The 13057-nt window shown below is 30.3% G+C and overlaps 2 long non-coding RNA genes across 4 annotated transcripts; both read left to right on the top strand.

The window, feature by feature from the left end:
- Positions 1-748: 748 nt before the first annotated feature.
- On the top strand, positions 749-2487 carry LOC105976967 (uncharacterized). The gene is made up of 2 exons (XR_001174524.2): positions 749-991; positions 2134-2487. It is a non-coding gene; the product is annotated as an uncharacterized LOC105976967 (long non-coding RNA).
- An 8205-nt stretch (positions 2488-10692) lies between these two features.
- Positions 10693-12719, top strand: LOC105952527 (uncharacterized). Of its 3 annotated transcripts, none has more exons than XR_016029159.1 (6): positions 10693-10936; positions 11084-11437; positions 11557-11638; positions 12035-12125; positions 12300-12371; positions 12574-12719. It is a non-coding gene; the product is annotated as an uncharacterized LOC105952527 (long non-coding RNA). The 3 variants fall into 3 exon arrangements; XR_016029161.1 differs by having other exon boundaries at positions 12300-12476; positions 12580-12719; XR_016029160.1 differs by having other exon boundaries at positions 11535-11638.
- The last annotated feature ends 338 nt before the right edge of the window (positions 12720-13057 follow it).

Raw genomic sequence — 13057 nt, 5'->3', positions numbered from 1 at the left:
ACAATTTGATCAATGTCGGTCACATATCCGTCACAATATCATGCCTGTCACACATCCGTCACATACATTTTGGTCACAAATCTGTCACATTTTATGTTTCGTCATTAATCCATCACTATGTTTATCTGGTCAGAAATAGACACATACATTTCAGACACAAGTCCGTCACATTTTATGTTTCGTCATTAATCTGTCACTACACTAATTGTTGTGTTACTTGTTATTTTATTTTTTGTAAATTCACTTTAATACACCAAAATGAATAAATTGAAAATATAAATTCAGTTACTTGTGTTTTTATTACTTTTTTTAGTTCTACGAAATAGGAAATTGAATTTTTCAACATTAACTATTTTTCTAGTAAGAATTTATTTTGTTCTTAATTGCTTAATTCACTTATATATTTAATAAAAAAATTTATGTTCTCAAATATTATTTTGATTCTCTATTTACAGTTAGTTCTTAAACATATAATTAATTATTTTGAAGACAAACCTTAACTTAAATAAAATATAATATATAAAAGAATCACTTTACCTATTTACAGGCCAGGACATAATTACGCAGCTTTCTTCTAGTTATCTTCCAAGTGTTCTTTAATTGGTATTAGGACCCAGTATTGTTTTAAATATTGCATAATAGCCCTTAGCTAAAATCCTCCTAACTTCCTAGCCTATAAGCAAGGAATATTCCTCCTATTTTTCCTTCCCAATTTTCTTACGGCAGTGTTCTTTAATTGGTATTATGTCTTCACTCTTCTTCCTCGCATCCTACAGCTCGATGAAAAATCCTCAAAAATTCCCCTCCTTCTCTGGGAAGTTTCACATCTAATTAATGGGATTAATTTCCCTATAAAATCCACCAAACCATCAAGAGGATCGGACCCTCGATAACTCTACAGCCTCCAAGTTCAGCCCCAAAAGCCTTCAAGCCAAGCTCTGAGAATCCTTTGGTTTACTCTTCCTCTTTGTCTTCGATTTTCTTCAAAGAGGTAAGGACTTTTGGTCTTTACTGAGTTAATGATAAATAATAAGATAATGTTTATGTGGTTAATTGATTTATATGTTTAGGAATCGGATTTAGGGATCTATGTCAAGAAATATAGATTTCCATGAACCCTAGTTCGAATTCCAGATTCGTAGCCTCCGCTTTCAGTGCATGTTTCATCGATGATTTATTTTCTTAAAATTATGAAATTAATTGTGCATGTAGATGTTTCTGTTAGCTTCGTTTTGATATATGATATGCGTAATTCGGAAATGTATTGATCAAGTTATGAACCGTTTTCTGAAACTGCACGATTTCTGAGTCATCTATGAATTATGTGTTAAATTAAATTCTATCTTAGCCCGATTCATGCGATTCTAACTGGATATGATTTAAGACTTATAAATCTGATTCGCAGCAAAATTTCATGGCGTTTGGTTGAAAGAATGATTTATTTGGTATTTTTAAATTTGAATGCTCTGTTCTGAAATTCTGCTGGTGTTAGTGTATTGAATTAATTATTTCTCTCACGTGGATAGGTATTTTACTGAACTGTTTTAATATGCTATAATTAACATATATGTGAACATTGTGTGAAAATTTCATAAGGTTTGTATGTATGGTTTAAGAGATATGAATTTTCAAAGTTGAAATACCAAAGCTGCCAGATTTTCTAACATAGAGTACTATGAATGAAAAGAGTTGTTAGGACGTTATTTAGAGGACATAGTTCTATCTAAGGATACCTCTCAATGGATTTAGGACCGATAAGAGTATAGGTTCATTTAAGTAATTTGAAGTTCATTATTAAGGTATAATTGTAAATTCTTTTGAAACCTTGATGTGATTAGATTGCGAAGCTGATACGATTTCTTTATAGTTCTTTGGAATGGAGTATGTGGATTTGAATTTCATGTATTATGTGTGTATGTGTTATTATGGTTATGTCTATATATGCTACAATTATTGGGTCGTTGCATCCCCATGTTAATTCAACATTTTGTTTACGTGAGTAAACCTTGTGAGTATACGAACTTATCCGGTATCTCAAATGATTCATTAGTAACTTTTCAACGTTCGTTTTAATTATGTCAATACAATGCAGTTATTTACTTGTAGTTGTGGACTTCTCCTTTTAATTAACAGAGTTATGTGGATGGGGATGGGAAACAAGATGAAATTGTTGATCAGGGTTGAGGAGAAAGTGATGGAGAGGGAGATAGATACTAAGGCCATGGCTTGTCGATATTGAAGGCAGATCGATCAGTGGTGTTAGGAATGTGACCTGAAAATTGAGGGCACAAGAGATGGCAGTGATTCAGAAAAGAGAGGAGGAATACAAACGAGTTTAGAGCTAAGAAGAGATTGTGTTTTCTATAAATAAGATATTTATGTTTTGTAATTCATAACAAATTCTTAGCACTAGATACTACTAGCCAAATGATGCTCTGAAAGATTGGAAACGATATGATTTTGTTTTAATATATTTATGCTTTGTGATTTTGTTTTAATATATTTATGCTTTGTGATTTTTTGTTGATTGTTTATCAACAAAAAAATGTAGTAAAATAAAGAGAACAAAACAATTATGGTGCTATTGTGACGAGAAAAGTGACTGATATTTGTGACAACCAATGTGACGGATTGCTTGTGACTGAATTTTGACGGAACATTTGTTACAGAAGCATGTGACGGACTATTTGTGATGATATTTATGACAGATGAATGACGGAACCTTGTGACAGATTAATGACATACAAAAATTATTTATGATGGGATCCGTCACTAAATTTAGGGGAGTTCGATAAGGTATTTGTGACAGAATGTTCCGTCACCAAAGTGTGACGGATTGAAAAAAACCGTCACTATTTTAATTAGTGACGAGGCGTTATGTCACGGACGAATTCCGTCACACCTCCGTCACCAAAGCCTGTTTGTGACGGATTTTCCTCAATTCAGTGACAAAAATCTCCGTCACAAAAGCCCATATTTTTGGTAGTGTTCTAACTAGGTTTATTTATGTGGCTACCTAAGGGCATCTCCAATGGAGTCTCTAAACCCCATTTGGCTGCATAATATAGAAATTGTGCACCAAAATCCAACACCAACAAGAAAATTTAAGGGGCTCTAAATTTTCAGATTTTTGCAAAATATGCAAACTTGGTTCTAAATTTAGGTAATGGTTTGGAGACTCTGATTTTATGGGACCCATCTTCAAACAAAACAAAATTTCTTGAATTTAAATTTTGAATTTAATTTTTTAAAATTAAAATTAAAATTTGAATGATTTGCAAATATGACCGTTGGTTTTCAACGGTAAGAAAAAATATTGAAAAAGCATAAATACCTCTAATTGTTCTTCAACTTCTTCATCTTCTTCATCACTTCTAAATCTTCAGATTGTGAGTTTTTTTTTTCTTTTTTTTTTTCTCTTCAATACTTGTAGAAATTGTAAACTTGGTTGAGTTTATGGCTCAGAGAATGGAGAAATTAGAAGTAGGGGGTTGGGTTTTACTTGAATTCTTGAAATAATTAGGAGCAATTTTTTTTTTCTCTCTCTCTGTTACGCTGCGTGAACAGAGTGAAAATTGGGGAAGAAGAGGCGAGGGGTAAGGTTTAGAAAAGAGAAAAGAAAAAAGAAAAAAAAAAAAAAAAAAAAAGGAAAATACACGTATTGGAGGTCAAAGGCGGTTTATACATAGTGGAGATTTATAAATCTCTTAACTATTAAGCATTTAATTAGTATTTAATTAGTCTTTTTTTAGTAATTAGTTTATTTTGTATTTAGGTTTAATAAATTTAATTCTTTTATATTTAATTTAATGACTTACTATTTAATTATTTTTTAACAGCAATGGAAGATCTTGAAGGAAGTTCAAGGGGTCGTAATTTTTCTTCTGACGAGGATGCATCTTTGTGCCGAGCTTATATAGCGATTAGTAATTTTTTCAGAAATTTTTATTTTTTGGATCAAAATGTGTATTAAAAATAATTAAGATTGTTCAAATAAAATTTAACTATCTACAATCTCGTATATGAATAAAATTTGAGCCATAAACAAATTACTACATAAAATAATCCGTAACATGATTTAGAGACTCGAAATTATAGAGCCCTCCCATTGTGGAATTTTTTTTTTTAGAGACCCCAAAATTTTACCGGGTCTCCATTTGGGTCTCCAAAACAAAATTTGGAGACCCAATTTGGAGACTCTATTGGAGATGCCCTAACAACCGTACGTGTTTCCTTATTTTTACCCTTTCTCCTTGTTTATATACTTTAGATTATATTTATTTACTTTTAGCTTATTGTTTTGTGTTTATAGTTATTTTACTTTCGGTAATTTTAATTTTAAGTTTGGTGTATTAATCAATGTTTCATCTATTTAAAAAAAAATCAATTTTGCGGTTCGGCCCGGAATGGTGTGAACCGGAAGGTCAGCCTTCCTAGCAGAACTGGGAGATATTCGGTGAGGAAGATAATATCTTTTTTCGTATTAATTCCTTAAAATAACTGAAATATTTAGTATGATTATGCGGCATATATTGTGCACTTTTAAAGTATTAAAGATGTTGAAATATAATATTTGATGTCAGTTCTCATAATGTATTTAAATATAATCGAATTTAATTGCAAACTTCAACTTTTTTTTTTCCAGACATGATTTACTTTAGATCTTTTCAACCGATCATTTTTTTAGGCGATATTATTTAGTCAATAAGATTTACTGGCTGTGAACCTGACAAAATCTTAGTATATATTTGGGGCCCCATAAATGTAATCCTAGTTGTGTCATTGTGTGTAAACACAATATATGTATCTCTAACGGCAAGACTAAGTTATAGATATTAACAAAGACTACAACAAAAATTGTAATCTTTTCCAATGATTTGAAAATGGAAGTGATCAATTCCAATCATTGAACAATATCACGATTTATGTTTTAGTCTTTGTTCGTTTCGTTTATTTTGTTGGTTTTGCCATTAGAGATTCATGTACGTTATGGGAGTGAAAATCTTGTTATTGTATGGGTATAATTTTGTTCTCATTTATGTTAGCCATTTTTTTTAGAGAATTATGTATAGGCTTATAATGTGGCTAGGGGTGCAAGTTGGAACGGAAATTCCGATTTCCGCCGGTTCCGATCCGAAAAGTTCCGATGTTGGAACAACTTTTTTCATTCCGATTTCCGAAATTCCGATTTCCGATTTTTTCCGATTTTTTTGGAATGGAATTGGAATTATATAAAAAAAAAATTGGAATTTCCGATTTCCAATCCGATTATTTCCGAAATTAATTCCGAAAAAATTCCGATTTTTTTCCGAAAAAAACCGATTTTTTTCCAGAAAATACATCTTTGAGTAATATATATATATATATATATATATATATATATATATATATATATATATATATATATATATATATATATATATATATATATATATATATATATATATATATATATATATATATTATATTATACTTATTTTACATTATTTAGTTGTATTTATTCTTTATGGGCCATGTCACCTAAAAAAACCCTAGTTTATTTTATGTAAAACCCTAGTTTTACGTTTATTATTTCTTGTGCAAAGCCGAGGAGTTTATTTAATTTTTGCTAGAAGTTTTATTGGATATTATGATGTCGTTTATTTTTATTTATTTTTTGAATTGAAATTTAGTAGAGTTTTTTATCGACGTGGATGTTTTTATTTTTAGCAAATTATGAAATTTTCAGCGAAGTTTCGAAATTTTAATACTTATGTCATTTCCGAAAAATTTCCGAAATTCCGAAATTTCCGGGCCTTTTGGAATTGGAATGAATTTTTAGATTCCGAAAATTTTGGAATTGGAATTGGAATTGATTTTGTACTTCCGAAATTTTTTGGAAATATTCCGAAAAGGCTAATTCCGATCCGATCCTTCCGACTTTCAGCCCTAAATGTGGCACTTGATCGCCAACCTTGCCGACTAATGGCAAGTCAACAACGTGGTTCAATGTGAGCCCGCCTTGCTTAACACGATCATAAGACTGCAAATACAAACTCTGCCACACGGTGCAAAAGAACAACACCGAAGTAGGAAGAACAAGCACAAGCCACCCCACAATACCTTTAATGAATCAAGACCGCGCTGTTTGGATATGCACCATTAGGAAAACCTGGAGTAATCCGGAATTCGTGGCGGACTTAGAAATCTCCACTATCTGAAACACCCCCATAGCCACCAACAACTCACCATACATAACCTTCATACCCGCTTTATGCTTCACAACCACAAAGATGACCACTCCAGAAGTTCATCTTAGAATTAAAAATCCACTCATGCGTGTACTTCACGATTCCCTTCTTCATAACGTACATGTCTCTAGTTGCAAATCCTACAAAATAAAATATATACAAAAAGTGAAACGAAAACCGTGATATTGGCCAATGATGTTGCGTATGCCTTAAATATTTTTCTTGCGCAAAAACCAACATAAACCCCCATGTGTAAGGAAAACTTGTGTCAAATCCCCCTGTATTTTTTTTTCTTCCGCAAATTCCCCTTGTGTTTCATTTGCTTTGCATGAAATTTCATTTTCTGTTAATAGTTAACGCCGTTAACTATATAGGGGATTTTATGCAAGTTTTTAGTAACAAAGGGGGATTTGTACATATTTTCTACAACACAAGGGGTTTTTATGCAAAATAATTTATTTGTTTAAAACTCAAATTATTTCAAGCAGTTAAGTCGAACACATTTATGCAATTACTATATGAAAAATAGAATATTAATAGGTGTGGTGAATTACTTTTTGAAAATTTCAACTTTTTTATGACTAGGAAGAGCATGTGCGTTGCACGTGTCTAGTTCATTATTATATTAATTTTTATTTTATATATTTCCTTTTGTGTATTTATCCTTAAAATATATAATTATTTGAATAAAATATTATAAATAGACCCGATGTTTTGGTATAAAGTTCTCAAAAGGATGCTACAAAGAAAACTTGCAGTACTTTCGTTATTTGTATAATTATAAGATTGCGACTCCAAATTTCACCCTATTACCATAAATAAATAGATATTGCATGCTATCGTCAGAACTTCCTATGCAAATGTTTCTGATCATGCTATATTACAATTCATAACTTTCTAAGATATCATAGCAAATCTTATCATTTAATAGAGTAAAAAATAGTCGCCGGCAAACTAAGGATCGATTTGCACTTTGCCCCCTATACAAAATTGTTTTGCATGTTTTTATGTAAACTTGTTCTTACCGTGCCCAAAAATTGATATTTTCAAACAATTTTCGGCCGATACCTAGGCATGCGCGAATCTCGTGAGTTTTGCAGGGACCCTTATATACTTCATTTATGATATTCTTCACCACCTCCGCCTTCACCCATCTTCGATCTCAGCAAATCCTCCTTACCCTTCATCATACTCCTCCTTCAATTTATGTCCTAATTTTTTCACTTATCTCTTTAAAAAGTTCTCTATGGAACTAAACAAAAATTTCAACACACATCTCTACAATAATCTTACTCTTTCAGTTTGGGAGCACACTGCTCTTTACTCAATTTAATATATTAAAATCAAATATATGATCAATATAATAATTTATTCAATTAACTGAGAAATGTAAATTGTTTCTATTTAAATGAATTCTACCAAAATATGTACCTTAAACTACAATAGGAATATATATTTTAAATATAAATAAAAATAAAAGAGAGAATAATTATTATTTTAAGAAATTACGTGATATGGTATTCTTGATAGGTATTAATTGTGAAACTGTGATAAATGTACATGCATCATTTCACGTATAGTGTATTAATAATACACATCTATAGGTAATGCAACAATATAGTATCACCATAGTGAATGCATATATATGAATTTTTTTAAAACATATATATGCTACATATCACCGCTCGTGCAAGTTGGCGTGATACATTTTTATATTACTAATTTGTTTTTAATTTTTAGCTTGTAGCACTGCCATGTGTAATCTCTAATCATTGAAAAAAACTCACATTATAAAAAGGGTTAAATATAAATTGCACCAATTATTGTCAGCGTCACTACTGTCGCATATATCCCATGTACTATAAAATAAGACAAAACAATCACTCAAATTACCAGTCAACCCTCAGATCTTTAACATCGTTAAATAATTTTCATAAGGGGTCCTTGTACAATTAGAGATTAGAGAGGGTGATTATTGCTGAAAGCCTTATTAATCCTATCAACGTATCCATAAAAAATAAAAATACATATCCTATAAATAGTTGAGATTCTACTTCAGTAGTGAAAATATATTGATCAATAAGATAAATTCATTGGGATATTGTTTAGTTTAAAATAATTTCATCAAGCAAAAAAAATATTACTAATTCAAAAAAAATTCAATATACAATGAAGTGAATGAACATAACCTTTTACATTAAACGCATCACTTTAAGAATTCTTTTTGAAAAATTATGTAGTTTTAGTGGATCATATTCATATGAGATTATTTGACAAACCCCCCCCATATACATTATGCTATTAAGAGAGACCTAAAAAAAATTCCAGCTTTTAAGATAAATCCAAAATATTGTTTAATTATTCATAAATAATTTAATTCACTATTATACCGTTCACCTAACCCTGTAACTCACGTTCTTATTATTTTCTTTTTTTCATCAAATTTCTTCTATTTCTCTATCTTCTTTTAACGTACAGTAGCCGCCCTCTTCCTCCATAGTTGCGATCTGTTCCCCCAAATCTCGGCCCTCTTCACCGAGGCCGACCGATCTGCTCCACCGCCTCCGCCATCATTACGAAAACCATGACAATTGAAGGTACAAACATACATTGCAAAATTTGACAGAAACCTAACCACCTTCACAATCATTTTCATTATCCCAATTTCTACCCAAATAAAATTCCAAATAAATCGACTCGGGAGAATAGTTGTTTCCCATTATCAGCTCAAACAATTCAAAACACAAGGACCTATATTTACAAAACCATATATCTACATAATTAATAAAATCAAATTTAAAAGAAAAAAACATCGACTCAAATAGGGTTCTTCAAAATACTGCATTCGAAAATAGAAACGGAAAAAAATAAATTAAAATTAAAGGGGGGAAACACTGGTAGGAACTAGAAATAGCAGAAAGAAGAAACGAATTCAAAGTGGAATTGAAGAAAAAAATGAGGAACGAACCTTGCGGGTGAAGTCAACGAGATGTATGGGTAATATGAAAAACGGAGAATTTTAATTATTTCTTGTTCATTTTTTCACTTGATTTTTTGGAGCCTTTCAAATTTTAATTGGATAATGCTTTTTCTTCGGTAATTGAAAATGCATGTTCATACGAAAATCATACTTATGTTCTTCAATTCTGAGTATAACTCTTTTTTTTTCTTGTTTCGTTTTTACTTTTTAGGGAGAATAATAAAGTAAAGAAATTTTGTCTCTCCGTTTCCTATTAGTAGTAATATTTTTTGGATCAAATTTTTAGGACGCAATGGAATAATGAGAAGAAAGATGATTACAAGGACTATGCTCTAGTGTTCATTGGAGAGAAGAATTAAGGTGTCCTTTATAGTGGTTTTATAGTTTCTTTTTCGCTGAAATTTGATGTTTTCTTGTTAGAATTTATAGTGGTTTTCGATGTTTATACAGTTGTGTATACCGAGTGGTTTTCGTATTTATATAATTATTTATACAGAGTGGTTTTCATATTTATATAGTTGCTTATATAGAGTGTTTTTCATGCACTACTAGAAAATTGCGTATTCGCGACGGACAATAGCAACGGATTGCTGTTCTGTTGCGAAAATACATATTTAGCGATAAAATTAGCAACGAAACAAAAAATCGTCCCTTTTCTTCCGAAGTTTTAGTTATAGCGACGAAAATAAGCAACGAATGACATATTCGTTACTAAGTTAAATATTTAGCAACGGGTGTAGCGATAGACGCGGGTTCGTGGCTAAGACAAATACTTTAGTAACAAAAATTAGCGAGGGATAATAAATTTGTTTCTAAAATAAGTATTTAGCAACAAATGTATCGACGAACAACAAATCCATTGCTAACGAAATTATTACGGTGATGAAAAATAGCGGCATATAAAAATCCGTTTCTGATTAACTGAATGTCCTTTTAATTTAAATCAATATATTTAATGTGTTGGGTTTTAATATACATTTAAATATTCATATTATAGTACTATTTTTTTTGAATTTGTTTATTATTGTAATTGTTTACAATTTACATTCGTATTTATCTATTATTAAATCGTACTCACTTTTTATAAGCAATTAGGGAAAAACTTAAAAAACTAATTAATATAAAATTTAAATATATTTTTAAATTATTGAACAATTGATTTTTTTTTTCTTAATGTACTATTGAAAATTATAAACAGTGATTTCAATTCATACTTTGTATATTATATCACTTTTTAATCTTTTTCAACAATTATTTATTTGTTAGTTTGTTAAATTAAATGAATTATTGATTACATTATAGTAAAAAATATCTCTTAAGTATGTTACTTCCAATTAATTTTCATAGTTGACTTTTAAATAAAATAATAGTAATAAAATTTGTTCCAAATGTAAAATTAGATATGTGTAATTTAAAGAAAATAGAAGTATTAAAAAAACTCCACCCCTTTTAATTTTTTACATTTTCCTCCACTTCAAAATCTTTCCCTCTCTCATTTTCGCCATACACAAGCCAAGGGCCCAAACCCCAATTCCATTTTCCTCTCTTCGTCCAAAACCCAGTTACCCTTCATCAACAAAGAAACTCCCATTGAAAATTTTTCTCGTTGCTGCCTTTGGAAAATAAGCCCTTCGATCTGCCGGCCAAAAAATATGTCGGAGTTGTAGTAAGCCCTAATATATCAATTGAGAGCGATGACAACGTCTGCTACTGCATATCATTTATGGTAAGTTCTGTATTTCTTCTTTTTTTTCCCCCAATTTTTAGATGTTTCTGAAGTGTGTTTAGAAGGGGGAAGAAGATCTGATTAACATGTGTGTATGTAATTGCATATCTTTAATGTATTGGAAGAAATATCTATATTCCATTGTAGGGTTGTTTACCTAGAGATATTTCAAGAGGTTAAAATGAGGAGAACAAAGCAACAATTCGGTACATTGAGATTTGAGAGCATAGAAGGTTTGTTTATTTGTACAATATATATTTTTAATAATTTTTTTTATAATTATTTAGGTTGTTTTATGTATCTTTTATATGCATAAGAGTACCAGGATTTTTTGTAGGCCTAATTGCTTCTATATGGTTTAAGCTACATAAGCAATGTATCGATTATATGCAACTTAATTTACTTTTTAGCAATGGCTTTTTCATTCTTTTACTAAAAGTTCAAAATCTTGCAGTTTCGTCGGTTCATCCTTCTTGCAAATTATTCTCTATGTTTCATGTGGTATGTTCTTCAATAGCCTTTAATACATGTTTTAGGTCAATATTGAAACTACTGTCAAAGATTCAAAGTTCCTAAGAATTGTTTGTATTGATGGCAGACATTTTTGTTTCCAATCACAGAGAAACTCAGCAAAATACAAATTCCACCAATCTGGAGTGCAATTAAATTGATGATTGAGAGTTTATCACTCAGTAGAACAAGGTGAATAAATGCCTTTCTCGAGCCACACAGTAAAAAATAAATACAATTGCAATGTTTTGTTGTTTTTACTATTAACATGCTATTAATATAGTAATATTGTAGCAATCATCTACTTTTATTCATTTAATTGTACATAAGAATGTCACAGTGTATCATGTGCTTGAAACTGATTGGTGATGTGGTTTGCTTCTTTGTAATTTTCTCAAGCTTCCATATATAAGGTGCAGTCATGGGTATGTTTGAAGGCAATTTAGATTGTTTGGATATGCTGGAAATGTTTACTATGTGGAGATAACATGCTCCTTATTGAAGTTTTAGATTTTTTATAAATACATTCTACCTTATTTTGTTCATATCAGATTTTAGTTTTGCTTATTGGTTCTTCTATGTTTGCAGTCAAGACAAGTGATCAAAGATCCTGCCATATGTGAATATCAATGAGGAGAGTTTGATTTTACTCTAGCAGAAAATTGCTCGACTTTCTCAAGTATGACTATATCAGTCTTTTTGTTTAATTTAATATTATACATTGCTCTGATTAATATCTAGCTAATATCTCTGAACTTTCTTCTATTTTGCTACATGTCAGCCTTTCAGTAGCATGATCTTTAAATGTTAATTGGAATGAATTCTTTTTTTTTTTTTTATACTTTTTTAACAGGAATGGGATCTTGGCTTGTATTACTTCTAGAAATCTCTTTCATCAAGGATGAAAGTCTGAATAAAGATTCAAGTTAGGTTTGCTATGTTTCTCATTTCTCAAATTTGTTTTATCTTTTCTCTGTTATTTGTTTCTCTTGGTAATATAATTATTCAACAACAGGTGCTACATTTGAAGGTAAATAGTATACCTAAGTAGTTATTACCATCTAAGTTGTCTTCTTAGCTTAAGTCACCATTTGGCTAATTACATTTATCTTTTCTTTCTTTTATAGATATAGCAAGCTAGAGGATGGGATACAAGTAAAGCATGAAGATCAAGCACAAGGACCTCGTGAGAGAACATGGCACTTAAGAATATGATTGACTATGTTTCATGCTTTTGGAAGACTGCTATTAGAATTTGTAATTCCAGTTTATAATTGTCCTATGATTTTGTATGTATGATACTGTTATGGTATATAAATATATTAATAGGTATAAAATTATAGCATTGATATGTGCGTTTATATATATATATATATATATATATATATATATATATATATATATATATATATATATATATATATATATATATATTATATTATATTATATTATTTTTAAAATTCAATTCAATTTTTGCAACGGAAGTAGCTAGGGCTATATGCCTATCTAAAATTAGTGATAAATTTGGCAGCAGATTGTTTTATTGCTATGATAGCGACGTATTCAGCGTTGTTTTATTCTATTGCTAACATAGCGCCGGATTTAGCCACA

This window comes from Erythranthe guttata, chromosome 13, assembly GCF_056151865.1.
Source record: "Erythranthe guttata isolate IM_541 chromosome 13, IM_541, whole genome shotgun sequence".
NCBI classification, from domain to species: Eukaryota; Viridiplantae; Streptophyta; class Magnoliopsida; order Lamiales; family Phrymaceae; genus Erythranthe; species Erythranthe guttata.
The sequence above is the reverse complement of the archived record's forward strand: the minus strand, read 5'-3'. Positions and strand labels throughout refer to the sequence as shown.